Raw genomic sequence first — 15,318 nt, 5'->3', positions numbered from 1 at the left:
AGAAGAATCTTTTATTTCTGTGGCTGTATTATTATGATATATCCTAAAACAACCAGAAGCTAGACCTCTGAAGGTAGATTGGTAACTCAGATCTGATACATTAATGTAAATGCAGTACTGAATTTGAGGCAGAAAAGTTTTTTTAGAGGAGCAGAAATAATAGCATGCATATATATGGAATTAGTAGGCTCACACGACAGTGACTGGTAGCCAGCAATAGGTGTTTGCATTCTAGAAAGGCTGAGCATCCTACAGCCACTTGTTCCATCAAGCTCTCCTCTGTCTCTCAGCTCTCAACAGTCTCAGTCTGGCTCTGAAGGCCTGGACCATACTTGAGCTGTGGGGGTTCAGTGCCCGTTGGAAAGCCTGAGATGCTGAGTTCCCTTCCTCATCAGCAATTGCAGTAGCAGGAAGACTGGATTTACCAGCAATGAGCAAGACAGGTAGACAAAGCAGCACTGCCTTTTACAGACTCTTTGTATCTGAGCTGCCACCTGAAGGTGCTGCCCACTTTAGGGGAGCATCTCCCTCTTGCTTATGCCTTCCTGGAAATACCCTCATAGACGTGCTTCAGTTGAATCTTAGAATAGGCTGCTGTTGGTACTAGCTGAGGAATATTACCTGTTTGGCTTGTTAAAAACTCTTCAGATAGCTTAGAAAGTAGGATGAGTATTCTTTTACCATAGTGGGAAGATGAAGTGTTTCTATTCCAATCAATAGACAGTTAATTAAATGGGTGCAGTCAAGAAACTGAAAGGTATAAAATGGATTTGATAAGCAGAACATTAAAATCAGACTGCCATATTGAAGGAATTTAAAGTGCAGTAAGACTTCCAGTCTCTTGGATAATTTTTATAAAACAATGACAGTTGTATTGTTATTCCATTTTGAATTTGAAATATCAGTGCTGTGATTTTTTTATTAGAATCATTCAGAAATATAGTACATACAATATATTTAGCTAAAATTTTCTAGTAGTCACATTAAAGCATATAAGAACAGGAGTAGAGTGAATACTAATAATTATCATAATCTAAAATAGCTAGAATATCATTTTGAATAACCAGTGTAGAAATTGCTGATGAAATATTTTATGTATTTTGTGTGTGTGTGTGTTGTACTAAGTATTCATACTCAGGGAGTCAGTCTTACACAAAGTATAAATCAACAGACTAGTGATCTTTCCAAGACTCAGTAGACACATGTGGCTAGTCCTTACTGGAACAGCTTAGATCTAGACTGTTCTGCATTATTGGTTTAATTAAATCTAATGGCTTATTCTGGGATGAATACAATGTGCCATACCTTATTTTCTATGTAATTTTACAGTTAATATTTCTAGTAATATGATAAAGGTTTTGTTATCAATTTACAGATACACATAATGAGATAAACATATTCTGTACAAGAGTGGATTTACAACTATTCTGATTTAAATCCCTTCTGTTTACTACATGATAGTGTTTTAAGCATAGCCACTCAGAGATAGGGTAAGCAAGTGAATAAGGTTCACCTCTGTCCTGTGCTCTCTTTAGGGACTTGACTCTATCGCTCCTTACTTTAAAGCACCACGTGCCTCTTAGCTTGAAATGACAGTGGTACTGGCAGCTGTTCTCAGTCCTGTATGCTTGCTTTCCCATTTCCAATTTAAACTGCTTTCTATTACTCTTTAAAGACACAGGAATGAGAGGTGTTCATCTGACAGTTGACTGTAGTGAGAGGGGGAAGTCAGTTCCTGTTGGGAAGAGAAAACCAGTGATGAGCAAAGCTTGTACAGGGGGAAGGGCTTTAACTTGTCAGTATTTGAGAAGGTTTCTGGGAAACTCTTAGTCATCATACTTGAGTTATATACATTTTATATCAGTTCATAGTGTATTATATAGGAGGTTTATACTTAGCAGTATCTCCAATTTAAGTTGAATAATTCCTTAAATTAGATTTGCATTTGTAAAGACTTTACTCACCACAGCAAACTTCTTTGTTGAAATTTTGAATTGGTCAGAATCATTGGGTGATGTGTAATAGCATCTTTAAACTTGCAGTGCCCCTTTACTGTGGGCTGGAACTACATCAGGGCACTTTAGCATCAGGGCACTTGCTTGTGTCTGTGAGGTCTGGGTCAGTCTCCAGCGGGCCAGACAAAATGGGGGTGGGCGACAGTATTCTTGTAGGCTGTAGGACCACAGCTTGCTTGCTTTGCTTTTTTTCTCTTTCCTTCTTCCTCCTTTTCCTTCTTGTTTGTATGTTTAATGTGCATGAGTGTTTGCCTGCAAGAGTATATGTGTACCACATACATGCCTGGTGCCCAGGGAGGTCAGAGTCATCAGATCCCCTGTTGACTGTTCATGAGCCACCGTGTAGGTGCTGAGAATTGAACCTAGGTCCTCTACAAAGACAACAAGTGCTCTAAACTGCTGAGCCATCTCTACAGATCCCCAGATTCTTTCTTAAAGATGTTTAATCTTTTGTTAGTTTCTATAGAGATTTAAATAAGACACCAGGTTTTATCACTTACTGCTTAGTCATGAATCCTAGAGGAAAATAAATAAAAATATGTGCGCATGCTACTTGAATTCAGATGTTTTAAAAATAGAGTATACTAGGGTATGTAGTTTGACAAAAATGGAACATATTACTTAAAGTAGAAAAATTCTAGTAAGTCTTCTAGCTAGAGCAGATACTGTAAGGATAGAAGTAATAGTTTGTTTTATGTATGTTCTTACAAAGTTAACTCTACCAGTGTAGAGTTAACTTCATGAGGCTTCTGTGCCCCCTCTCCCCAATTTATGAATGCAAAGTCTGGTTCTTGAGGATACACCTGGTGAATTAGAACTTTTAAAGTTAAGATCCTCTTTGCAACATAAACCATCCTTGATTTTGAAGGAATTTTCTGCTCTGTTACGCAGTGGTAGAATTTGGGAGTATGTCGTTCAGCCACGTTCCTTCAGGGGAAAGGACCGATTGTAAGCAACAGAGTTTAGCTGGGCAGTGGTGGTGCACATCTTTAATCCCAGCACTCAGGAAGCAGAGGCAGGCAGACCTCTTGAATTCAAGGCCATCCTGGTTTTTAGATTGAGTTCCAGGACAGCCAAGTCCACACAGGGAAGTCAAAAAAACAAAACAAACTGAGGGTTTTACAGGTTTTCCTGTGACTGGATTTGTAGTTAGGAATATTTTAATGATAGCTCAATTCAAGGGACCCTCAGTCTATATGTGTGCCTCTGTGTCTTGAGTACTGAGATGTTTTGCTTGCATTATTCAGTTCTTCAAACTTAATAGCTGAGGACCCCTGGATGGAATGTCATAGACACAAGCTACCTTTAAGCCTTGGTCAGAGAAGCTTCTCTTTGCAGTGAGTCTTGGTGAATGCAATGATTCTTGGCTGTTCAAAACAGTTGCATGTTGAGCCTTAAACAGATCATTTTTACTATCCCCTGTAAGGCTTGGGGAATATCAGGGAAAATGGGATAGAAAGAATGTAAGGAGAGAAAGAAGGGCTGCAAAGTGCCCTCTTCTGAGCATGGTGGGGAGAGGAATCTGTCGTTGTAGTTTTGAGCCCCCAGCAGCCCGTTGTCTTCCTTGGACCTATCCAAGAGCAGGCCTGGGAATAGTCATAGATGGTGGAAGAGCTCAGGGCTTACTCTTTCCTGCTGAACGGGCAGGCTACTGACTACTTCTGGAGAATGGGGGTCCTCATCTTCAGATGTGTGCCCACTGGTGAGCTCATCCCATGCTCACAGACACCACCTGCTTAGACTTAGTGGGTCACAAAACGGAATGGAGAGGCTGGGAACGAGCCAGTGGGGAGAAGTGGCAGGAGTGGCAGGGAGAGGAGAAGGTGTGACTGAGCGTAATCTTGAGTGTACTGTGTAGATGAGGTTGTTGAGGACAAATTTAGTTAGCAAATGTGAAATGCAACAATCTCCTAGCTGCTCTAGACTTTCATCTATCCTGCTCTTCAGATTAGGAAACTGAATCTTTGGAAGATTAAGAATGGTGTGTATGTGACAGAACCAAGATTTGAGTACAGATAATTATCCCAGGGTTTTTTATCCTCTAACACAAAGGAGCTTTTGGGGATAGGTATCCAAACCACAGTGTATGGTATAAAGGTACATAAACTAAAGTAGTTTTAGTTCAGGTTTTAAGGTTGCTTGCTTACAAGAAAATAAAGTGTCAGCCATATTGATTTGTTATGCAACTGGCAAGTTCAATTCTGGTGTTTTATCAATTTCATGAAATTAAGCGTTGGAAATCTGAGTATAAAGCAGAAATTGATCCTGGTCAAAAATGCAGAAGTGCGATAGGAAGCTCCTTAGGTATGGAGACTCCTCCTCTCAGAAAGGCCACTTTTCCCTTTCATTATAAAATTAGATTTTTTTTTTTAATAACTGAGGAAGCATTAGAACAGTTACACTTAAACATTAAAATCACATTTGGAATTTGAAGTATGCTATAAAAGCTCTGTGAGAATAGAAGGAATCTGAAGGAATAGCATAGTGTTAAAAACAACTTCACAACATACATTTAAGTTTATTTGAGCAAAGAACAACTCAAGAGTTGGTGGGGTTCAGAACCAGAAGACTCCGGGAGCTCCACAGTCTGCAGAGAGGCCAAGTCCAGCCTGGCCAATGCTGCCTTTAACTTTTATTTCATCTATTTCTTATTACTTTTGTATGTGTTAAATCCCACTTGTTCCTTGCCTGGTGTGTAAGAGGGCAGTTGACTTAATATGTTTTTATTCTTTGAGAATTTGATACATGCAGAGGATGCATCTTGATCACATGAATTCATTTCAGTCAGGTCTCCTATTCCAATTTCATGTCTATCTCTCCCAGTGTTCTTTCCCCACTTTTGCTGAGTCCAGTTAGTGCTGTTCACATACTCATGGGTATAGGACCATCCACTGGGGCATGAGCCACCTATGAGGCCATACCCTGGAAGAAAACTGACTCCTTCCCCAGCAGCTTGCCAATAGTTCTTCAGCTGGTGTGGGATTTTGTGAGCACACCATTCACCTGGTCCATGCTGCCATGTTGACTACTTTGATCGTGTGTATGTTGGTAGAGACAGCCACAGCTGTTGTGAGTTCCTGGGTCTTAACAGCCCTACCTTGTCTAGATCACACTGTTGGTGGCAGTCCTCCCTGACTTCGGGCTCTTAACAATCTTTCTGTTCCTTTTTCCATGATGCTCCTTGAGCACTGGGGCAGATGATATGTTTAAAAATGTGTTATTTATGCTTGGGAATTCTGGACCGCTATAGACATAGTTGTAAAGCTGTCCCCTGGAGCATGGGTAACTAACTCACCAGAGGCAGTGACTTTCTCCTTTCTAGTTGCCCTCAACTGCCTCAGTTCTCCTGGTCCGAGTGGGACCCCCTCCCCATTGATAGCTGGATGTTTATTGCCCAGTCTTGTTCAGGCCCTTTGTGGGCAGCTGCAATTACTATGAGTTCTTGAGAGCTCTGGCCATATTTGTCTCTTAAGACAATTTTTCATGACTTTTCTCCAAAGTCATTCAGCTCTTCAGTTCTTTCCACCCCTTCTTGGGGGCTCTCAGACCCTTAGGGGGAATGATGTGGTTGGTATATGCCATGTAAGGCTCAACATTTACTTGTTCTGAGCACCTTGGTCAGCTATGATTCTTAGAATTAGCTGCCCTTCACTGTACAGAGACGTTGCCAAGTTTGAGGACATGTCATGTCCATTTAATAAGAGTAGTGGGTTCGGGGTTGGGGATTTAGCTCAGTGGTAGAGCGCTTGCCTAGGAAGCGCAAGGCCCTGGGTTCGGTCCCCAGCTCCGAAAAAAAGAACCCCCCCCCCCAAAAAAAAAGTAGTGGGTTCATTCCTAGGACCTTTTACCTCCCTGGTCATGGACCTTTGTCTAAATTCATAGTAATAAAGACAGGACTTCCTCCTGCAAGTGGACCTCAGAGCAAATTTGGTGGTTTTCATAACAACCATGCTACTATTGTACCAGAAAACACCCGTTCCTGGTAAGTTGGTAATGTCTGTGCGTGCGCTCTGCAAAGCTAAGAATGATCCTTGATTAATTTTCCCTTCATCTGTCTGCGTAGCAACTTGAGGCACTGTGAAGACTGTCCTGCTGCAGGGAGGAAGCTTTCTCTTCAGTCCCAGCCTGGCTTACCTGTCATTCATCCCACTCTTGTGGCCAACTGAGGGAAGTGGCCATAATCTGTGTAGTTTTGAGGGTCTCTGGCCTTGCTAGCCAACACCACCAGGAGGTCTCCTACACCTGCCATTAAGATTTTCATTTACTAACCCATGGCTTTGGGATTGGCATTATCCACCCATGTATGCTATCTCTTTTGTCTTTTTAAAGTTGTGTTTTTTAATTAATTTATAAGGTCACTTTGTATGGCCTTAATTTTTGTTAACTCCTTCCCGTTATCCCATTTTCTCTCCACCTTTCACCCTGTTCCTGTTAAAAACTTGCAACACTGAATTACTTTTTCATTTTCATGTCGCCTGTGCTCCACCCTCTGCCCCCAAGGCCCTTTGCCTACATCCACTATGGCCTTTGGTCACTCCCTGGTCTCTATAGACATTTCAAGTTAAACCTAAAAATTGTAAGCTATGATCTACAGTTGGGAGAAACCACGCTGTGGTATTTGACTTTCTGGGCCTGGCTAGATTACCTCACTCCGTACAGTATTTTCCATTTGCATCCATTTGCCTTCAAGTTTTATTTCATTTTTATAGCTGAATAAAATTCCATTATGTGTTGCACCACTATTGCTTTATCCCTTCATCAGTTGCTGAACTGGTAGGCTGGTTCCATTTTCTAGCTGTTGAGAATGAGTAGAGCTTTGTTGTCAACTATTGTGGGGTCTTTTGAAGGTATTGTTACAGAGTTGAGGTAGTTTCCACCTGTCCTTGTTTACTGAGCATTTTTAGAATTAGTAATGGGTACTAAATTTCATTAGATGGTTTTTCTTAGGCCTTTTTGGTAGATTAAGCTAGTTGACTTTTGAATGATGATGAAGTTAGTCAAGTATTCATGGGCTAAATAACATTTAGTTATGTTTTCCTTTTTACATTGTTAAATTCGATTTGTTGTTCTGTAGAAGATTTTAGACCTGAGTTCATGACAGCAGTTGATGCATGATTTTCTTATAGTATTTTGTTTGGCTTTGATATTAAGAGTAATGCTGGTCTGATAGGATAAGTTAAGTATTCCTTTGATCTTCTGGTGGATGATGTCAAGAGTTAAATTCTTCAAATTTTTAGTGAAATTCACTAGTAAACTCATCTGGGCCTGGTGTTTTCTGTTTTTGGTAGTTATTAAGTTTCTTAATAGATTTAGTTAATAGTAAGAAAAGTGACTTTAATTTTATTTTCACATTCCTCTTTGGATGTGCTTCATTTCTTCATCTAGTTCCAAGTTTCTTACCTGAATCATTTTTCTTCTCTCTGGTTGACTTGTAATATTTCATGAAAGTCATGTCTACTGGAAAGAAATTCTCCCAATTTCTATTTTCCCAAGAAAGTATGAATTAATTAATTAATTAATTAGGTCTGGCTGTTTAGCTTAAGGTCTCAGTACGCTATCCAAGATGACTTTGAGTTCACTTGCGCTCACTCAGGCAGACAGTGAACTTAATCTTCCTGCCCAGCTTCCTGAGCTGTTGGAACTTAGATCTGGGCCATTAGACCTCACTCACAAGTGACTACTGTCTCTCCAGTTTGATGGATAACAGGTTGCCCTGTGACATCATTTTTGCAATGACTGTAAGAAGAGCCATTTTTTTGATTGTTTAACAAAGTAATAACCACAATTTCCCATAGGTCAGACTAAAAGCAGATTTTTGATAGTATGTAATATCACCCATCTCCATTTCTTGGTTTGTAAAATATATTTTAAAGTAAAATATTTTTGTGTTTATATTCTTCTCTAATATATGAAAAATTTCAAAGTTGAAAGAATTATGTTGTTGATACTCATTACTTAGTCCTACTGCTTATAGTCTATATAGTCCTACTGCTTATGTATAGTCTATATGGTCCTACTGTTTATATAGTTTTTATGGTCCTACTGTTTATATAGTCTATAGTCCTACTGTTTATATAGTTCTACTGGTTATATGTAGTCTATATGGTCCTACTGTTTATATATAGTCTACATTAGTTCTACTGTTTTTATAGTATATATAGTTCGTTTCTATAGTCTGTGGGGTTGTTTTGTTTTGTTTTGTCATTTAGTTTTTGTAATAGATCCCAGATCTGAGTACAACCATAATGTAAAGTTAAAACTTGGTAAAGATGGGACTGGAGTAATGGCTCAGCGGTAAAGAACACTGGCTGTTCTTCCAGAGGTCCTGAGTTCAAATCCCAGCAGTCAGATGGTGGCTCACAACCATCTATAATGGGATCTGATAACCTCTTCTGGTATGTTGAAGACAGTGACAGTGTACTCATATACTAAATAATACTTTTTAAAAAACATGGTAAAGATGAACAATTTTAACTATATTCTGATACTTATTTTATGTGCTATTTCTTTTAAAAAAGAGAAAAATTCCTACAGGCAGTCTTCCTGTGTGGCTGGAGCATACTGTGAACTTGTTAGCCTGACTGACTTCCCGAGTGCCGTGTGCTGCCATGCTCAGGAGTCTGTCATATATAAAGAACAGGAGCTAACCACGTTAAAGAAGTGATTGGCCTATTTGATTCTGAATTTTGACCTTTTAAATCCTTAAATACACTTTTTCTGTTTTCTATGTTTTAGTATTTGATACCCATACTTAAAACCCTCTTTTATTTTTATAAAGTCATTATAAACTTATTTTTCAAGAAAATTTTATTTGGAAGTCACATGGGGTTATTGCCTCTTAAAACAGACAAATGAAGAACTGGAAGTCCTATAGAATAGAATATGTGAGCTAGAGAGTGTTCCCCTTCCCTTTCTTTCATGAATCAACTATTTTAGATTTGTATCTTTATGTTCCAGGTTGGTAATGCATTATGGCTGCATTCATGTCTAGGGTAAAGGTGGTATAAATGTTCCCCTGAATGCAAGACTCTCACAGGAACAGACTGTAAAGGATTTTTCTAATTATATCATCAAGAGCCTCTGTTATGGAATGATCATATATTTAATAAGGCCAGGGATAATTGTCAAACTTTAAGGAAACAAATGGGCAATTGCTGTTGCAAAAGAATGTCCTCCCTTGTTCACTGTCCATATTTAGATCATCCTGGCTGTCGGTGACATTCTTAAGCACTTGCCACACAGGTGCAGTGTTCTTCAGCTGTTCAGGGGTGCAGCCCTCCCTCCACCCCCTCTCCCTCCGCCCCCTCCTCTTATATAGTCAGGCCCTTTAATCCCACTAATATTAGAGGTGGGATTCATACATTTGAATACCTATATATATATAAAAAGGCACAAGTAAGAGAGATAATTGGTAATTTATATAGCTGAATATTACTGCTTAGATGTCTTGAATTTTTCTTAGGACCTAGTTTAGTGCCATAGAATGGTGTGGGCTTTGTTGTCATGAGTGTGTGTGGTTTTTTCCTTTTTTTTCTTTTCTTTTTTTCCCCCTTTTGGTTTTTTTTTTTTTTTTTTTTTTTTTTTTTTTTTTTTTTTTTCTTTTTTAAGCTTTATTTTTTTATATATGAGTACACTGCAGCTGTCTTCAGACACACCAGAAGAGGGCATCAGATTTCATCATACAAATGGTTGTGAGCCACCATGTGGTTGCTGGGATTTGAACTCAGGATCTCTGGAAGAGCAGTCAGTGCTCTTAACTACTGAGCCATCTCTCCAGCCCCGCCCGCCCCCGCCCCCCCCCTTTTAAAAAAACATTTATCATTCATTCTTTACGACTCAATTCCCAGCATTTCTGTGGCTGCAAGACAGTGTAACTTTAACCTGCTTCCTTGGCTGGCCTACCAAGGATGAGATTCCTAAAGGACAGGGCTCTCAGACTCTCGCCAGTTCTAGAATGGCTGCTGCTTAATGGGCAATAACTCCCGCAGAACGACTGCACTGCCCACTCCACCAGAAGCATCAAAGAGGCACTGGGATCCTTCATGTACCCAGCACAGCACGCGCTGCTCTCCAAGGCAGCAGGAGTATGGGTGCAAGATTCCACCTTGACTGTGCATAGGGTACTTTTTGAAAATACCAAATCCCAAGTGTCATCTTGCCCACACCACACCCCAGTGGCCGAGTCCACTGGTCTCAAGGGAGACCAGGCTTTCGTCTTTTGTCCTTGTTCCTTTTTTTTTTTCCCCCTTTCTTTTAACATTAAAAAAAATTTTTTTCTTCATGATGTTCTCCTGGAATCCACGATGAGGCTCGCCGCCTCGGCGAAGCTGGGGGCCACACGCACCTGCTCCGTAGGCACCCTGGTCTGCGCACCCGGCGGCTCCTGTTCAAGCACAGGGCGGCGCCGCACTCTGTCCGCTGACTCGTGGCAAAGCTGTGCGCGTGATTCGCCCCCCTTTTGGTTTTTCAAGACAGGGTTTCTCTGTGAAGCCATGGCTAGCTTTAGACTCAGAGCCCCCTTTATCTGCCTCCTGAGTGCTAGGATTAAAGGTGTGCACCACCATGACTGGGCTAGTTGATAGTTTTAGAACTGTAAAAGGCTGCCCTTGAGTGCCCACGTCTGTAGAGTCATTGCTCTGTAGAATGAACTGAGAGGAGAGCTTATCTTTATTCTTAAGTAACATAGAGCAGATACTTGTTTGCTAATGTCTTGCTTTGTAAGATAAAGCTAAATGATCTATCACAATACTAAATTAAGAAATCACAGCTTTTAGAAACTGATGTCACATGGTAGGCTCCAAGCAGTCTTGTGAATGTAGTGCTTCTGTACAGAGAAAGGCTGTGACCGATTCTTCACATGGTGGTCCTGGGATACACTGATAGATCTCCATCTCCTTGTGTGCAGTTGAGAACTTGTTTTGAGATGTTCTCCTTGCCTAAGAGCTATATATCCAGCTGCAGTCTTCTAGCCATGTACCTGTTGGTTTTGACGTGTCGTGTCGTATCATAAAGGGTTAAAGCTTAATAACTCAACATCTAAGAGTGCAGGGGGAAAGGCTCTTTGTTGTTGTTGTTGGTTTTTTTTTTTTTTTTTTTTTTTTTTTGCTTTTCTTTTTTTCCTTTTCTTTTTTTCAGAGCTGGGGACCGAACCCAAGGCCTTGTGCTTGCTAGGCAAGCGCTCTACCACTGAGCCAAATCCCCAACCCCAGGCTCTTTGTTTTTTAAAAGAAGAAAAATACTTTAGTTTTCATAGTGTTTTATAATGAGAAGTATATAGCCTTTGGAGTCAGACATAAATAGTTTTAATTTTGTCATCAATTCCATTAACAAGCACGTTTATCTCAGGAGGTAACCTAACCTTTTATGGGTCAATGTCTCTGAACAAAATGTGATAACATATTCTCTAAAACTGTGGTGTTGTATTAAGTGAGGCACTTTAAAATGTGTCAGCAAGCTAGTGCCCCAGACAGGAGTGCTGCAGTAAGTGCTGTCACGAGAGGACTGCACAGTGCTCAGGGTCATTAGACCTTTCTGGTGTTTGTGAGACATGGGCCTTCAGCTTGTCTGTTGTTTGTTCTTCATGTCTTTAGCACCAAACTTCTCCAGGTGTTGAGAGGGGAAGAGATTTTTGTGCTCTTATTAGGAAAAGAAATAAATACCTCATAGTTTTAAATCAGACTATCTGGCTGTGAAGGTACTGAGACCACAGAGGCATCTGAGAGGAAGAACGTCATTGTGAGTTACAGCACTTCTACATCCTTCATGGTTGTAGCTGCAGTCTTGACTCAAAGCAGGAAGAAATCTGAGAACATAGTGAAAATTACCAGGAGAAGCAAATGTCTAGGATTTTCCCAGGAAAAATATCTTTCTATGTACTGTAATTTACTTTAATTCCAAATGCAGAGAATAGAAAAATATGAGTGCATACTGTGAAGCTAATTGTATTGATCCAGAGAAAGCTGGAGAAAAGTATTCAGCATACAATTGTCCATTTTTCTGGTCTTGTAAGTAGATACTTATTCACTAAATGCTTAGGATTCTCAAAATGAGATACCGTATTTTTTTTTTAATGTTCTTTTTTTTCTTTTTCTTTTTCTTTTTCTTTTTCTTTGGAGCTGGGGACCGAACCCAGGGCCTTACGCTTCCTAGGCAAGCACTCTACCACTGAACTAAATCCCCAACCCCGTATATGTTATTCTTTTTTTTTTTTTTTTTTAAGGTTTATTTCTTTATGTATGTGAGGACCGTTGGAAGAGCAGTCAGTGCTCTTAGATTTATTTATTTATTACATGTAAGTACATTGTGGCTGTCTTCAGACACACCAGAGGAGGGCATCAGATCTCATTACAGATGGTTGTGAGCCACTATGTGGTTGCTGGGATTTGAACTCAGGACCTCTGGAAGAGCAGTCAGTGCTCTTAACCGCTGAGCCATCTCTCCAGCCCCGTATATGTTATTCTTAACCAAAGAAACTGATGATCTTTCGAAAGGACTCCATGTGAGTCACAAGTGCCAGTAAAGAGACCAGTCCTTTGAGTACTTCATGCTAGACAATGTAAACTTGTTCCTTATTACATGTGCTGTTCTTTTAAAAAAGGTGACCTGGATAACTAATGCTTCTAGTTTTCTAAAGTTTCTGCCGTGGAGTAAAATATAACAATGTTTAAGATCCTACTTGCCGACTCCCTTAATTGATTTTACAATCTCAGTTTCCTACTGCTTGTTGTCTGTTCCATTATAGAACATTCTAGCTGTGCCGGCTACTTCATTCTGGAGTAACATACCAACCATGTTAGTCCCTCCAGATTTTGTGTACTTGTCTGGTCTTCCTGTATCTGTCCTTCAAATTTTACAGTTACATGGCATGATCCTCCATGAGTCTTTTGAAATGCTATTGGTAGGGAGGGGCTTTCTGATTATCTTACTAAAAATAGCTTTTTTCTGTCAAATCAAGCCCTGTTGTTTCCACCTAAAATACTTAGGCCTACCTGGCATGTATGTATTTTTAACATGAACTTGTTCATTGCTTCTGTGAATCTCTGTAGAACGTAAGTACCAGGAGGGCAGGGATCCTAGGTTGTTCCAGCTGTCAGTGTAACACAAACCTAGACAGACCTGGGGAGGACTCTCAGTTAAGAGATTGCCTCTGTGAGATTGTTCTGTGTGCATGTCTGTTGAGTCAGTTTCTTGATTGCCCACTGGAGCGGTGCCCTGGATAGGTGGGACTGGGCTCTGCGTAAGAAGGGTAGCTTAAGTAAGCCTGTAAGGAGCGTTCCTTCGTGATGCCTGCTTCATGTCCTGTCTCCACATTCCTGTGTGAACTCCTGCCCCTGGCTTCCTAAGGATGGACCATAACCTGTAAGCCAAACAAACACTCTCCTCCAAGTTGCCTTTAGTCAGTCGTTGATGATAGCTATAGAAATTAAACCAGGGCAGATACACTTACTCATTCAGTGCCCAGATTTACATTGTCTAGCATGAAGTACTCAAAGGACTGGTCTCTTTACTGGCACTTGTGACTCACATGGAGTCCTTTCGAAAGATCATCAGTTTCTTTGGTTAAGAATAGCATATTTTTTTACAGTATCTTCAACTCATAGACATGTTCATAATAATATTCCTGTTTAGGAATTCATAGTGCTCTGGTTAAAGACTAGAAAAAGTTTACATTTATTGAAAGCTTTGACAAAACTAATTACACTTTTGAAATTGGTAACAAGTTTGGAGAAGGAAAATAAAACTGTGTCTTAAATTTTATAATCTAGAATTTACGGAACCACTGGAAGATTTTAAATTAAACATGGGAATTTGATTTTTAGTCATGATAGTGTAGTTTAAAGGGAAGATAAATCAAAGTGTTAAGGATCTCCACAAGAAGAGTTTGGTATATCTGAAGTTGGAAATAGCCTGGAGAGTGAATTCTACGGCTATAGAAGAGGAAATTGTGACACTGAGAGAGTCTGAGCAAAGGCCATGTAGAAGACATCAATTGTGTGTGGGTGGCTCCATAGCTGACTGCCTTTAGGGTATGGGAACACTGGCTTAGAGTGCTTGACATTGTCACTATCAGGGTAAGAGGGAGTACTTACTGTATGTGGTTCACTCAGTTCTGAGAGAAGAGACCAGCTAAGAAAACAATACAGTTCTGCTGTCAGACGTTCTTGAAATATCTACACTTGCCACATTTCTTCAAATCGTTACATAGGTCACTATTGATAAGAATATTTGTGGGTTTTTAAATATATGACAATTCTTTTTCTCCGTAAAGACCATACAGTTTCAATTGAGTATATTGATGTTTTAAAAATACCAAAATGATTTGAGGCAGGAAAAATATATGAACATGTTTCTTCATAAATTGGAGGGCTGACTTGCTGTTTAAGAATTACTGTGCTCACACAGAGCTGCCTTCTAAAACTTAACCATAAGGTTCTATTTCATTCTTGCCATTCTTAATTTATCATGTGTAACTTGTTGGCATTTGAGAAGAAAAATTAACTGAAGGGCAGAAAAAACTCCCCAGGCTTTTGATGTGTCAGTTCTCAGTTTTCTTAGTCTTGAAGCACAAATCTAGGATATGAAAGACATTGGTAGTTTTCAACATGGCTGTCTTTTTTGTTTTACTCCTGCCTTCCTAGTCCTTCTGACAACCTCCCCCAGCTTTATTTAGGATTTTAACACTATTTTGTGACACAGAGCAAGTTATACATACATGTGGCTTTAGCTTAGATGGTGGTAACCCTTTTCCAGCACCGACTATACTTGTCTCCGACAATGCAGATGTGCCTTAGGCTGGTTGTTGTGGGCAGCTCTTTGAGGAGCAGTCTGCAGGCCGATTTACATCCATTTCTGCTGTCACAGACACATTGACTTTGCATAGCTTTATTTCAGAGGGTTCATGTTTCACATTAAAAATTAGGTGGGGTTGGGGATTTAACTCAGTGGTTAGAGCGCTTGCCTAGGAAGTACAAGGCCCTGGGTTCGGTCCCCAGCTCTGAAAAAAAGAACCCCCCCCCCAAAAAAAAATTAATGCTATTAAAAAGTAGTTTTGTAATCCATGTGCTTTGATATTTTTTAACTCAATCTTCTACTTCTATTTTGAGAACTTCTGATTTTATACTTTTCAAAAATATTTCTTTCCCAGCATTGATAATCTTTTTTGTTGTACAAAGAAAGGTTATCTAAATGACCATTTGAAAAATCTGATAATAGGATTACTTTTTTTTCCATTGCTTTTTAATTGTACCTTGTCAAAATGGTCTTGTACATGAACTTTCTTAGAATCAGGCAGTTCCTGGTCTTA

General features: G+C 39.8%; 1 protein-coding gene across 3 annotated transcripts in view; it reads left to right on the top strand.

The window, feature by feature from the left end:
• Lemd3 (LEM domain containing 3) overlaps positions 1 to 15,318 on the top strand; it is an 88,930-nt gene that overhangs the window by 14,628 nt on the left and 58,984 nt on the right. The gene's annotated exons all lie outside the window — the stretch shown is intronic.

Source organism: Rattus norvegicus, chromosome 7 (assembly GCF_036323735.1).
Source record: "Rattus norvegicus strain BN/NHsdMcwi chromosome 7, GRCr8, whole genome shotgun sequence".
Taxonomy (NCBI): Eukaryota; Metazoa; Chordata; class Mammalia; order Rodentia; family Muridae; genus Rattus; species Rattus norvegicus.
This window is presented reverse-complemented; position numbering and strand designations above follow the sequence as displayed.